Source organism: Pseudophryne corroboree, chromosome 4 (assembly GCF_028390025.1).
Source record: "Pseudophryne corroboree isolate aPseCor3 chromosome 4, aPseCor3.hap2, whole genome shotgun sequence".
NCBI classification, from domain to species: Eukaryota; Metazoa; Chordata; class Amphibia; order Anura; family Myobatrachidae; genus Pseudophryne; species Pseudophryne corroboree.
Genome location: NC_086447.1, coordinates 15,655,420 through 15,669,687, shown reverse-complemented (window position 1 = coordinate 15,669,687; position 14,268 = coordinate 15,655,420). Strand labels below are relative to the sequence as shown.

The 14,268-nt window shown below is 34.1% G+C and overlaps 10 non-coding genes across 10 annotated transcripts; all 10 read left to right on the top strand.

The window, feature by feature from the left end:
• Window positions 1-946: 946 nt before the first annotated feature.
• TRNAA-AGC (transfer RNA alanine (anticodon AGC)) lies at window positions 947-1,019 on the top strand. The gene has a single exon. It is a non-coding gene; the product is annotated as a tRNA-Ala (tRNA).
• A 1,728-nt stretch (window positions 1,020-2,747) lies between these two features.
• On the top strand, window positions 2,748-2,820 carry TRNAA-AGC (transfer RNA alanine (anticodon AGC)). The gene has a single exon. It is a non-coding gene; the product is annotated as a tRNA-Ala (tRNA).
• A 1,729-nt stretch (window positions 2,821-4,549) lies between these two features.
• On the top strand, window positions 4,550-4,622 carry TRNAA-AGC (transfer RNA alanine (anticodon AGC)). The gene has a single exon. It is a non-coding gene; the product is annotated as a tRNA-Ala (tRNA).
• A 1,007-nt stretch (window positions 4,623-5,629) lies between these two features.
• TRNAA-AGC (transfer RNA alanine (anticodon AGC)) lies at window positions 5,630-5,702 on the top strand. The gene has a single exon. It is a non-coding gene; the product is annotated as a tRNA-Ala (tRNA).
• A 1,368-nt stretch (window positions 5,703-7,070) lies between these two features.
• Window positions 7,071-7,143, top strand: TRNAA-AGC (transfer RNA alanine (anticodon AGC)). The gene has a single exon. It is a non-coding gene; the product is annotated as a tRNA-Ala (tRNA).
• Window positions 7,144-7,430: 287 nt separating this feature from the next.
• On the top strand, window positions 7,431-7,503 carry TRNAA-AGC (transfer RNA alanine (anticodon AGC)). Its single transcript has one exon. It is a non-coding gene; the product is annotated as a tRNA-Ala (tRNA).
• Window positions 7,504-10,668: 3,165 nt separating this feature from the next.
• On the top strand, window positions 10,669-10,741 carry TRNAA-AGC (transfer RNA alanine (anticodon AGC)). The gene has a single exon. It is a non-coding gene; the product is annotated as a tRNA-Ala (tRNA).
• A 287-nt stretch (window positions 10,742-11,028) lies between these two features.
• TRNAA-AGC (transfer RNA alanine (anticodon AGC)) lies at window positions 11,029-11,101 on the top strand. Its single transcript has one exon. It is a non-coding gene; the product is annotated as a tRNA-Ala (tRNA).
• Window positions 11,102-12,109: 1,008 nt separating this feature from the next.
• On the top strand, window positions 12,110-12,182 carry TRNAA-AGC (transfer RNA alanine (anticodon AGC)). Its single transcript has one exon. It is a non-coding gene; the product is annotated as a tRNA-Ala (tRNA).
• Window positions 12,183-12,469: 287 nt separating this feature from the next.
• On the top strand, window positions 12,470-12,542 carry TRNAA-AGC (transfer RNA alanine (anticodon AGC)). Its single transcript has one exon. It is a non-coding gene; the product is annotated as a tRNA-Ala (tRNA).
• Window positions 12,543-14,268: the final 1,726 nt, after the last annotated feature.

The window sequence follows — 14,268 nt, the reverse complement described above, 5'->3', positions numbered from 1 at the left end:
CATAAAAAAATGGGTTGTTTTTTATGATTGCAGACACAGAAACCTCAGCTGGCATGGAGAATTAGTGTTTAAATATTTATAAAGACATTACAAAACTCAAAAATGGGAGAGAAACTTTATGTTTTCTATGAAAAGAGAATATTTTGAAGGAAAGCTTATAAAAACTTTCAATAAATAATGACATGATCTTCCAGTGCCTTTATTCTGAAAAGTCACTTGTGCCCATGGGGAATTAGCTCAAATGGTAGAGCGCTCGCTTAGCATGCGAGTGGTAGCGAGATCGATGCTCGCATTCTCCATATGTTTTTGTTTTGTCATTTTGCAATTCAAGTGCTTTTATTAGGCATTCGTAGTAGTTCCATAAAAAAAATGGGTTGTTTTTTATGATTGCAGACATAGAAACCGCAGCTGGCATGGAGAATTAGTGTTTAAACTATTTTTAAAGACATTACAAAACTCAAAAATGGGAGAGAAACTTTATGTTTTCTTTGAAAAGAGAACATTTTGAAGGAAAGCTTATAAAAACTTTCAATATATAATGATATGATCTTCCAGTGCCTTTATTCTGAAAAGTCACATGTGCTCATGGGGAATTAGCTCAAATGGTAGCGCGCTCGCTTAGCATGCGAGAGGTAGCGAGATCGATGCTCGCATTCTCCATATGTTTTTGTTTTGTCATTTTGCAATTCAAGTGCTTTTATTAGGCATTCGTAGTAGTTCCATAAAAAAATGGGTTGTTTTTTATGATTGCAGACACAGAAACCTCAGCTGGCATGGAGAATTAGTGTTTAAATATTTATAAAGACATTACAAAACTCAAAAATGGGAGAGAAACTTTATGTTTTCTATGAAAAGAGAATATTTTGAAGGAAAGCTTATAAAAACTTTCAATATATAATGACATGATCTTCCAGTGCCTTTATTCTGAAAAGTCACATGTGCTCATGGGGAATTAGCTCAAATGGTAGAGCGCTCGCTTAGCATGCGAGAGGTAGCGAGATCGATGCTCGCATTCTCCATATATTTTTGTTTTGTCATTTTACAATTCAAGTGCTTTTATTAGGCATTCGTATTAGTTCCATAAAAAAATGGGTTGTTTTTTATGATTGCAGACATAGAAACCTCAGCTGGCATGGAGAATTAGTGTTTAAACTATTTTTAAAGACATTACAAAACTCAAAAATGGGAGAGAAACTTTATGTTTTCTATGAAAAGAGAACATTTTGAAGGAAAGCTTATAAAAACTTTCAATATATAATGATATGATCTTCCAGTGCCTTTATTCTGAAAGGTCCATTGTGCTCATGGGGAATTAGCTCAAATGGTAGAGCACTCGCTTAGCATGCGAGAGGTAGCGAGATCGATGCTCGCATTCTCCATATGTTTTTGTTTTGTCATTTTGCAATTCAAGTGCTTTTATTAGGCATTCGTAGTAGTTCCATAAAAAAATGGGTTGTTTTTTATGATTGCAGACATAGAAACCTCAGCTGGCATGGAGAATTAGTGTTTAAACTATTTTTAAAGACATTACAAAACTCAAAAATGGGAGAGAAACTTTATGTTTTCTATGAAAAGAGAATATTTTAAAGGAAAGCTTATAAAAACTTTCAATATATAATGATATGATCTTCCAGTGCCTTTATTCTGAAAAGTCACATGTGCTCATGGGGAATTAGCTCAAATAGTAGAGCGCTTGCTTAGCATGCGAGAGGTAGCGAGATCGATGCTCGCATTCTCCATATGTTTTTGTTTTGTCATTTTGCAATTCAAGTGCTTTTATTAGGCATTCGTAGTAGTTCCATAAAAAAAATGGGTTGTTTTTTATGATTGCAGACATAGAAACCTCAGCTGGCATGGAGAATTAGTGTTTAAACTATTTTTAAAGACATTACAAAACTCAAAAATGGGAGAGAAACTTTATGTTTTCTATGAAAAGAGAATATTTTAAAGGAAAGCTTATAAAAACTTTCAATATATAATGATATGATCTTCTAGTGCCTTTATTCTGAAAAGTCACATGTGCTCATGGGGAATTAGCTCAAATGGAAGAGCGCTCGCTTAGCATGCGAGAGGTAGCGAGATCGATGCTCGCATTCTCCATATGTTTTTGTTTTGTCATTTTGCAATTCAAGTGCTTTTATTAGGCATTCGTAGTAGTTCCATAAAAAAATAGGTTGTTTTTTATGATTGCAGACATAGAAACCTCAGCTGGCATGGAGAATTAGTGTTTAAACTATTTTTAAAGACATTACAAAACTCAAAAATGGGAGAGAAACTTTATGTTTTCTATGAAAAGAGAATATTTTGAAGGAAAGCTTATAAAAACTTTCAATATATAATGATATGATCTTCCAGTGCCTTTATTCTGAAATGTCACATGTGTTCATGGGGAATTAGCTCAAATGTTAGAGCGCTCGCTTAGCATGCGAGAGGTAGCGAGATCGATGCTCGCGTTCTCCATATATTTTTATTTTGTCATTTTGCAATTCAAGTGCTTTTATTAGGCATTCGTAGTAGTTCCATAAAAAAATGGGTTGTTTTTTATGATTGCAGACATAGAAACCTCAGCTGGCATGGAGAATTAGTGTTTAAACTATTTTTAAAGACATTACAAAACTCAAAAATGGGAGAGAAACTTTATGTTTTCTTTGAAAAGAGAACATTTTGAAGGAAAGCTTATAAAAACTTTCAATATATAATGATATGATCTTCCAGTGCCTTTATTCTGAAAAGTCACATGTGCTCATGGGGAATTAGCTCAAATGGTAGAGCGCTCGCTTAGCATGCGAGAGGTAGCGAGATCGATGCTCGCATTCTCCATATGTTTTTGTTTTGTCATTTTGCAATTCAAGTGCTTTTATTAGGCATTCGTAGTAGTTCCATAAAAACAATGGGTTGTTTTTTATGATTGCAGACATAGAAACCTCAGCTGGCATGGAGAATTAGTGTTTAAACTATTTTTAAAGACATTACAAAACTCAAAAATGGGAGAGAAACTTTAATGTTTTCTTTGAAAAGAGAACATTTTGAAGGAAAGCTTATAAAAACTTTCAATATATAATGATATGATCTTCCAGTGCCTTTATTCTGATAGGTCACATGTGCTCATGGGGAATTAGCTCAAATGGTAGAGCGCTTGCTTAGCATGCGAGAGGTAGCGAGATCGATGCTCGCATTCTCCATATGTTTTTGTTTTGTCATTTTGCAATTCAAGTGCTTTTATTAGGCATTCGTAGTAGTTCCATAGAAAAATGGGTTGTTTTTTATGATTGCAGACATAGAAACCTCAGCTGGCATGGAGAATTAGTGTTTAAACTATTTTTAAAGACATTACAAAACTCAAAAATGGGAGAGAAACTTTATGTTTTCTATGAAAAGAGAATATTTTAAAGGAAAGCTTATAAAAACTTTCAATATATAATGATATGATCTTCCAGTGCCTTTATTCTGAAAAGTCACATGTGCTCATGGGGAATAAGCTCAAATAGTAGAGCGCTCGCTTAGCATGCGAGAGGTAGCGAGATCGATGCTCGCATTCTCCATATGTTTTTGTTTTGTCATTTTGCAATTCAAGTGCTTTTATTAGGCATTCGTAGTAGTTCCATAAAAAAATGGGTTGTTTTTTATGATTGCAGACACAGAAACCTCAGCTGGCATGGAGAATTAGTGTTTAAATATTTATAAAGACATTACAAAACTCAAAAATGGGAGAGAAACTTTATGTTTTCTATGAAAAGAGAATATTTTGAAGGAAAGCTTATAAAAACTTTCAATAAATAATGACATGATCTTCCAGTGCCTTTATTCTGAAAAGTCACTTGTGCCCATGGGGAATTAGCTCAAATGGTAGAGCGCTCGCTTAGCATGCGAGTGGTAGCGAGATCGATGCTCGCATTCTCCATATGTTTTTGTTTTGTCATTTTGCAATTCAAGTGCTTTTATTAGGCATTCGTAGTAGTTCCATAAAAAAAATGGGTTGTTTTTTATGATTGCAGACATAGAAACCGCAGCTGGCATGGAGAATTAGTGTTTAAACTATTTTTAAAGACATTACAAAACTCAAAAATGGGAGAGAAACTTTATGTTTTCTTTGAAAAGAGAACATTTTGAAGGAAAGCTTATAAAAACTTTCAATATATAATGATATGATCTTCCAGTGCCTTTATTCTGAAAAGTCACTTGTGCCCATGGGGAATTAGCTCAAATGGTAGAGCGCTCGCTTAGCATGCGAGTGGTAGCGAGATCGATGCTCGCATTCTCCATATGTTTTTGTTTTGTCATTTTGCAATTCAAGTGCTTTTATTAGGCATTCGTATTAGTTCCATAAAAAAATGGGTTGTTTTTTATGATTGCAGACATAGAAACCTCAGCTGGCATGGAGAATTAGTGTTTAAACTATTTTTAAAGACATTACAAAACTCAAAAATGGGAGAGAAACTTTATGTTTTCTATGAAAAGAGAACATTTTGAAGGAAAGCTTATAAAAACTTTCAATATATAATGATATGATCTTCCAGTGCCTTTATTCTGAAAGGTCCATTGTGCTCATGGGGAATTAGCTCAAATGGTAGAGCGCTCGCTTAGCATGCGAGAGGTAGCGAGATCGATGCTCGCATTCTCCATATGTTTTTGTTTTGTCATTTTGCAATTCAAGTGCTTTTATTAGGCATTCGTAGTAGTTCCATAAAAAAATGGGTTGTTTTTTATGATTGCAGACATAGAAACCTCAGCTGGCATGGAGAATTAGTGTTTAAACTATTTTTAAAGACATTACAAAACTCAAAAATGGGAGAGAAACTTTATGTTTTCTATGAAAAGAGAATATTTTAAAGGAAAGCTTATAAAAACTTTCAATATATAATGATATGATCTTCCAGTGCCTTTATTCTGAAAAGTCACATGTGCTCATGGGGAATTAGCTCAAATAGTAGAGCGCTCGCTTAGCATGCGAGAGGTAGCGAGATCGATGCTCGCATTCTCCATATGTTTTTGTTTTGTCATTTTGCAATTCAAGTGCTTTTATTAGGCATTCGTAGTAGTTCCATAAAAAAAATGGGTTGTTTTTTATGATTGCAGACATAGAAACCTCAGCTGGCATGGAGAATTAGTGTTTAAACTATTTTTAAAGACATTACAAAACTCAAAAATGGGAGAGAAACTTTATGTTTTCTATGAAAAGAGAATATTTTAAAGGAAAGCTTATAAAAACTTTCAATATATAATGATATGATCTTCTAGTGCCTTTATTCTGAAAAGTCACATGTGCTCATGGGGAATTAGCTCAAATGGAAGAGCGCTCGCTTAGCATGCGAGAGGTAGCGAGATCGATGCTCGCATTCTCCATATGTTTTTGTTTTGTCATTTTGCAATTCAAGTGCTTTTATTAGGCATTCGTAGTAGTTCCATAAAAAAATGGGTTGTTTTTTATGATTGCAGACACAGAAACCTCAGCTGGCATGGAGAATTAGTGTTTAAATATTTATAAAGACATTACAAAACTCAAAAATGGGAGAGAAACTTTATGTTTTCTATGAAAAGAGAATATTTTGAAGGAAAGCTTATAAAAACTTTCAATATATAATGACATGATCTTCCAGTGCCTTTATTCTGAAAAGTCACATGTGCTCATGGGGAATTAGCTCAAATGGTAGAGCGCTCGCTTAGCATGCGAGAGGTAGCGAGATCGATGCTCGCATTCTCCATATATTTTTGTTTTGTCATTTTACAATTCAAGTGCTTTTATTAGGCATTCGTATTAGTTCCATAAAAAAATGGGTTGTTTTTTATGATTGCAGACATAGAAACCTCAGCTGGCATGGAGAATTAGTGTTTAAACTATTTTTAAAGACATTACAAAACTCAAAAATGGGAGAGAAACTTTATGTTTTCTATGAAAAGAGAACATTTTGAAGGAAAGCTTATAAAAACTTTCAATATATAATGATATGATCTTCCAGTGCCTTTATTCTGAAAGGTCCATTGTGCTCATGGGGAATTAGCTCAAATGGTAGAGCGCTCGCTTAGCATGCGAGAGGTAGCGAGATCGATGCTCGCGTTCTCCATATGTTTTTGTTTTGTCATTTTGCAATTCAAGTGCTTTTATTAGGCATTCGTAGTAGTTCCATAAAAAAATGGGTTGTTTTTTATGATTGCAGACATAGAAACCTCAGCTGGCATGGAGAATTAGTGTTTAAACTATTTTTAAAGACATTACAAAACTCAAAAATGGGAGAGAAACTTTATGTTTTCTATGAAAAGAGAATATTTTAAAGGAAAGCTTATAAAAACTTTCAATATATAATGATATGATCTTCCAGTGCCTTTATTCTGAAAAGTCACATGTGCTCATGGGGAATTAGCTCAAATAGTAGAGCGCTCGCTTAGCATGCGAGAGGTAGCGAGATCGATGCTCGCATTCTCCATATGTTTTTGTTTTGTCATTTTGCAATTCAAGTGCTTTTATTAGGCATTCGTAGTAGTTCCATAAAAAAAATGGGTTGTTTTTTATGATTGCAGACATAGAAACCTCAGCTGGCATGGAGAATTAGTGTTTAAACTATTTTTAAAGACATTACAAAACTCAAAAATGGGAGAGAAACTTTATGTTTTCTATGAAAAGAGAATATTTTAAAGGAAAGCTTATAAAAACTTTCAATATATAATGATATGATCTTCTAGTGCCTTTATTCTGAAAAGTCACATGTGCTCATGGGGAATTAGCTCAAATGGAAGAGCGCTCGCTTAGCATGCGAGAGGTAGCGAGATCGATGCTCGCATTCTCCATATGTTTTTGTTTTGTCATTTTGCAATTCAAGTGCTTTTATTAGGCATTCGTAGTAGTTCCATAAAAAAATAGGTTGTTTTTTATGATTGCAGACATAGAAACCTCAGCTGGCATGGAGAATTAGTGTTTAAACTATTTTTAAAGACATTACAAAACTCAAAAATGGGAGAGAAACTTTATGTTTTCTATGAAAAGAGAATATTTTGAAGGAAAGCTTATAAAAACTTTCAATATATAATGATATGATCTTCCAGTGCCTTTATTCTGAAATGTCACATGTGTTCATGGGGAATTAGCTCAAATGGTAGAGCGCTCGCTTAGCATGCGAGAGGTAGCGAGATCGATGCTCGCATTCTCCATATATTTTTATTTTGTCATTTTGCAATTCAAGTGCTTTTATTAGGCATTCGTAGTAGTTCCATAAAAAAATGGGTTGTTTTTTATGATTGCAGACATAGAAACCTCAGCTGGCATGGAGAATTAGTGTTTAAACTATTTTTAAAGACATTACAAAACTCAAAAATGGGAGAGAAACTTTATGTTTTCTTTGAAAAGAGAACATTTTGAAGGAAAGCTTATAAAAACTTTCAATATATAATGATATGATCTTCCAGTGCCTTTATTCTGAAAAGTCACATGTGCTCATGGGGAATTAGCTCAAATGGTAGAGCGCTCGCTTAGCATGCGAGAGGTAGCGAGATCGATGCTCGCATTCTCCATATGTTTTTGTTTTGTCATTTTGCAATTCAAGTGCTTTTATTAGGCATTCGTAGTAGTTCCATAAAAACAATGGGTTGTTTTTTATGATTGCAGACATAGAAACCTCAGCTGGCATGGAGAATTAGTGTTTAAACTATTTTTAAAGACATTACAAAACTCAAAAATGGGAGAGAAACTTTATGTTTTCTTTGAAAAGAGAACATTTTGAAGGAAAGCTTATAAAAACTTTCAATATATAATGATATGATCTTCCAGTGCCTTTATTCTGATAGGTCACATGTGCTCATGGGGAATTAGCTCAAATGGTAGAGCGCTTGCTTAGCATGCGAGAGGTAGCGAGATCGATGCTCGCATTCTCCATATGTTTTTGTTTTGTCATTTTGCAATTCAAGTGCTTTTATTAGGCATTCGTAGTAGTTCCATAGAAAAATGGGTTGTTTTTTATGATTGCAGACATAGAAACCTCAGCTGGCATGGAGAATTAGTGTTTAAACTATTTTTAAAGACATTACAAAACTCAAAAATGGGAGAGAAACTTTATGTTTTCTATGAAAAGAGAATATTTTAAAGGAAAGCTTATAAAAACTTTCAATATATAATGATATGATCTTCCAGTGCCTTTATTCTGAAAAGTCACATGTGCTCATGGGGAATAAGCTCAAATAGTAGAGCGCTCGCTTAGCATGCGAGAGGTAGCGAGATCGATGCTCGCATTCTCCATATGTTTTTGTTTTGTCATTTTGCAATTCAAGTGCTTTTATTAGGCATTCGTAGTAGTTCCATAAAAAAATGGGTTGTTTTTTATGATTGCAGACACAGAAACCTCAGCTGGCATGGAGAATTAGTGTTTAAATATTTATAAAGACATTACAAAACTCAAAAATGGGAGAGAAACTTTATGTTTTCTATGAAAAGAGAATATTTTGAAGGAAAGCTTATAAAAACTTTCAATAAATAATGACATGATCTTCCAGTGCCTTTATTCTGAAAAGTCACTTGTGCCCATGGGGAATTAGCTCAAATGGTAGAGCGCTCGCTTAGCATGCGGGAGGTAGCGAGATCGATGCTCGCATTCTCCATATGTTTTTGTTTTGTCATTTTGCAATTCAAGTGCTTTTATTAGGCATTCGTAGTAGTTCCATAAAAAAATGGGTTATTTTTTATGATTGCAGACATAGAAACCTCAGCTGGCATGGAGAATTAGTGTTTAAACTATTTTTAAAGACATTACAAAACTCAAAAATGGGAGAGAAACTTTATGTTTTCTTTGAAAAGAGAACATTTTGAAGGAAAGCTTATAAAAACTTTCAATATATAATGATATGATCTTCCAGTGCCTTTATTCTGAAAGGTCACATGTGCTCATGGGGAATTAACTCAAATGGTAGAGCGCTCGCTTAGCATGCGAGAGGTAGCGAGATCGATGCTCGCATTCTCCATATGTTTTTGTTTTGTCATTTTGCAATTCAAGTGCTTTTATTAGGCATTCGTAGTAGTTCCATAAAAAAATGGGTTGTTTTTTATGATTGCAGACATAGAAACCTCGGCTGGCATGGAGAATTAGTGTTTAAACTATTTTTAAAGACATTACAAAACTCAAAAATGGGAGAGAAACTTTATGTTTTCTATGAAAAGAGAATATTTTGAAGGAAAGCTTATAAAAACTTTCAATGTATAATGATATGATCTTCCAGTGCCTTTATTCTGAAAAGTCACATGTGCTCATGGGGAATTAGCTCAAATGGTAGAGCACTCGCTTAGCATGCGAGAGGTAGGGAGATTGATGCTCGCATACTCCATATGTTTTTGTTTTGTCATTTTGCAATTCAAGTGCTTTTAATAGGCATTCGTAGTAGTTCCATAGAAAAATGGGTTGTTTTTTATGATTGCAGACACAGAAACCTCAGCTGGCATGGAGAATTAGTGTTTAAATATTTATAAAGACATTACAAAACTCAAAAATGGGAGAGAAACTTTATGTTTTCTATAAAAAGAGAATATTTTGAAGGAAAGCTTTTAAAAACTTTCAATATATAATGACTTGATCTTCCAGTGCCTTTATTCTGAAAAGTCACATGTGCTCATGGGGAATTAACTCAAATGGTAGAGCGCTCGCTTAGCATGCGAGAGGTAGCGAGATCGATGCTCGCATTCTCCATATGTTTTTGTTTTGTCATTTTGCAATTCAAGTGCTTTTATTAGGCATTCGTAGTAGTTCCATAAATAAATGGGTTGTTTTTTATGATTGCAGACACAGAAACCTCAGCTGGCATGGAGAATTAGTGTTTAAATATTTATAAAGACATTACAAAACTCAAAAATGGGAGAGAAACTTTATGTTTTCTTTGAAAAGAGAACATTTTGAAGGAAAGCTTATAAAAACTTTCAATAAATAATGACATGATCTTCCAGTGCCTTTATTCTGAAAAGTCACTTGTGCCCATGGGGAATTAGCTCAAATGGTAGAGCGCTCGCTTAGCATGCGAGTGGTAGCGAGATCGATGCTCGCATTCTCCATATGTTTTTGTTTTGTCATTTTGCAATTCAAGTGCTTTTATTAGGCATTCGTAGTAGTTCCATAAAAAAAATGGGTTGTTTTTTATGATTGCAGACATAGAAACCGCAGCTGGCATGGAGAATTAGTGTTTAAACTATTTTTAAAGACATTACAAAACTCAAAAATGGGAGAGAAACTTTATGTTTTCTTTGAAAAGAGAACATTTTGAAGGAAAGCTTATAAAAACTTTCAATATATAATGATATGATCTTCCAGTGCCTTTATTCTGAAAAGTCACATGTGCTCATGGGGAATTAGCTCAAATGGTAGTGCGCTCGCTTAGCATGCGAGAGGTAGCGAGATCGATGCTCGCATTCTCCATATGTTTTTGTTTTGTCATTTTGCAATTCAAGTGCTTTTATTAGGCATTCGTAGTAGTTCCATAAAAAAATGGGTTGTTTTTTATGATTGCAGACATAGAAACCTCAGCTGGCATGGAGAATTAGTGTTTAAATATTTATAAAGACATTACAAAACTCAAAAATGGGAGAGAAACTTTATGTTTTCTATGAAAAGAGAATATTTTGAAGGACAGCTTATAAAAACTTTCAATATATAATGACATGATCTTCCAGTGCCTTTATTCTGAAAAGTCACATGTGCTCATGGGGAATTAGCTCAAATGGTAGAGCGCTCGCTTAGCATGCGAGAGGTAGCGAGATCGATGCTCGCATTCTCCATATATTTTTGTTTTGTCATTTTACAATTCAAGTGCTTTTATTAGGCATTCGTATTAGTTCCATAAAAAAATGGGTTGTTTTTTATGATTGCAGACATAGAAACCTCAGCTGGCATGGAGAATTAGTGTTTAAACTATTTTTAAAGACATTACAAAACTCAAAAATGGGAGAGAAACTTTATGTTTTCTATGAAAAGAGAACATTTTGAAGGAAAGCTTATAAAAACTTTCAATATATAATGATATGATCTTCCAGTGCCTTTATTCTGAAAGGTCCATTGTGCTCTTGGGGAATTAGCTCAAATGGTAGAGCGCTCGCTTAGCATGCGAGAGGTAGCGAGATCGATGCTCGCATTCTCCATATGTTTTTGTTTTGTCATTTTGCAATTCAAGTGCTTTTATTAGGCATTCGTAGTAGTTCCATAAAAAAATGGGTTGTTTTTTATTATTGCAGACATAGAAACCTCAGCTGGCATGGAGAATTAGTGTTTAAACTATTTTTAAAGACATTACAAAACTCAAAAATGGGAGAGAAGCTTTATGTTTTCTATGAAAAGAGAATATTTTAAAGGAAAGCTTATAAAAACTTTCAATATATAATGATATGATCTTCCAGTGCCTTTATTCTGAAAAGTCACATGTGCTCATGGGGAATTAGCTCAAATAGTAGAGCGCTCGCTTAGCATGCGAGAGGTAGCGAGATCGATGCTCGCATTCTCCATATGTTTTTGTTTTGTCATTTTGCAATTCAAGTGCTTTTATTAGGCATTCGTAGTAGTTCCATAAAAAAAATGGGTTGTTTTTTATGATTGCAGACATAGAAACCTCAGCTGGCATGGAGAATTAGTGTTTAAACTATTTTTAAAAACATTACAAAACTCAAAAATGGGAGAGAAACTTTATGTTTTCTATGAAAAGAGAATATTTTAAAGGAAAGCTTATAAAAACTTTCAATATATAATGATATGATCTTCTAGTGCCTTTATTCTGAAAAGTCACATGTGCTCATGGGGAATTAGCTCAAATGGAAGAGCGCTCGCTTAGCATGCGAGAGGTAGCGAGATCGATGCTCGCATTCTCCATATGTTTTTGTTTTGTCATTTTGCAATTCAAGTGCTTTTATTAGGCATTCGTAGTAGTTCCATAAAAAAATAGGTTGTTTTTTATGATTGCAGACATAGAAACCTCAGCTGGCATGGAGAATTAGTGTTTAAACTATTTTTAAAGACATTACAAAACTCAAAAATGGGAGAGAAACTTTATGTTTTCTATGAAAAGAGAATATTTTGAAGGAAAGCTTATAAAAACTTTCAATATATAATGATATGATCTTCCAGTGCCTTTATTCTGAAATGTCACATGTGTTCATGGGGAATTAGCTCAAATGGTAGAGCGCTCGCTTAGCATGCGAGAGGTAGCGAGATCGATGCTCGCATTCTCCATATATTTTTGTTTTGTCATTTTGCAATTCAAGTGCTTTTATTAGGCATTCGTAGTAGTTCCATAAAAAAATGGGTTGTTTTTTATGATTGCAGACATAGAAACCTCAGCTGGCATGGAGAATTAGTGTTTAAACTATTTTTAAAGACATTACAAAACTCAAAAATGGGAGAGAAACTTTAGGTTTTCTTTGAAAAGAGAACATTTTGAAGGAAAGCTTATAAAAACTTTCAATATATAATGATATGATCTTCCAGTGCCTTTATTCTGAAAAGTCACATGTGCTCATGGGGAATTAGCTCAAATGGTAGAGCGCTCGCTTAGCATGCGAGAGGTAGCGAGATCGATGCTCGCATTCTCCATATGTTTTTGTTTTGTCATTTTGCAATTCAAGTGCTTTTATTAGGCATTCGTAGTAGTTCCATAGAAAAATGGGTTGTTTTTTATGATTGCAGACATAGAAACCTCAGCTGGCATGGAGAATTAGTGTTTAAATATTTGTAAAGACATTACAAAACTCAAAAATGGGAGAGAAACTTTATGTTTTCTATAAAAAGAGAATATTTTGAAGGAAAGCTTATATAAACTTTCAATGTATAATGATATGATCTTCCAGCGCCTTTATTCTGAAAAGTCACATGTGCTCATGGGGAATTAGCTCAAATGGTAGAGCGCTCGCTTAGCTTGTGAGAGGTAGCGAGATCGATGCTCGCATTCTCCATATGTTTATGTTTTGTCATTTTGCAATTCAAGTGCTTTTATTAGGCATTCGTAGTAGTTCCATAAAAAAATAGGTTGTTTTTTATGATTGCAGACATAGAAACCTCAGCTGGCATGGAGAATTAGTGTTTAAACTATTTTTAAAGACATTACAAAACTCAAAAATGGGAGAGAAACTTTATGTTTTCTATGAAAAGAGAATATTTTGAAGGAAAGCTTATAAAAACTTTCAATATATAATGATATGATCTTCCAGTGCCTTTATTCTGAAATGTCACATGTGCTCATGGGGAATTAGCTCAAATGGTAGTGCGCTCGCTTAGCATGCGAGAGGTAGCGAGATCGATGCTTGCATTCTCCATATATTTTTGTTTTGTCATTTTGCAATTCAAGTGCTTTTATTAGGCATTCGTAGTAGTTCCATAGAAAAATGGGTTGTTTTTTATGATTGCAGACATAGAAACCTCAGCTGGCATGGAGAATTAGTGTTTAAATATTTGTAAAGACATTACAAAACTCAAAAATGGGAGAGAAACTTTATGTTTTCTATAAAAAGAGAATATTTTGAAGGAAAGCTTATAAAAACTTTCAATATATAATGACATGATCTTCCAGTGCCTTTATTCTGAAAAGTCACATGTGCTCATGGGGAATTAGCTCAAATGGTAGAGCGCTCGCTTAGCATGCGGGAGGTAGCGAGATCGATGCTCGCATTCTCCATATGTTTTTGTTTTGTCATTTTGCAATTCAAGTGCTTTTATTAGGCATTCGTAGTAGTTCCATAAAAAAATGGGTTATTTTTTATGATTGCAGACATAGAAACCTCAGCTGGCATGGAGAATTAGTGTTTAAACTATTTTTAAAGACATTACAAAACTCAAAAATGGGAGAGAAACTTTATGTTTTCTTTGAAAAGAGAACATTTTGAAGGAAAGCTTATAAAAACTTTCAATATATAATGATATGATCTTCCAGTGCCTTTATTCTGAAAGGTCACATGTGCTCATGGGGAATTAACTCAAATGGTAGAGCGCTCGCTTAGCATGCGAGAGGTAGCGAGATCGATGCTCGCATTCTCCATATGTTTTTGTTTTGTCATTTTGCAATTCAAGTGCTTTTATTAGGCATTCGTAGTAGTTCCATAAAAAAATGGGTTGTTTTTTATGATTGCAGACATAGAAACCTCGGCTGGCATGGAGAATTAGTGTTTAAACTATTTTTAAAGACATTACAAAACTCAAAAATGGGAGAGAAACTTTATGTTTTCTATGAAAAGAGAATATTTTGAAGGAAAGCTTATAAAAACTTTCAATGTATAATGATATGATCTTCCAGTGCCTTTATTCTGAAAAGTCACATGTGCTCATG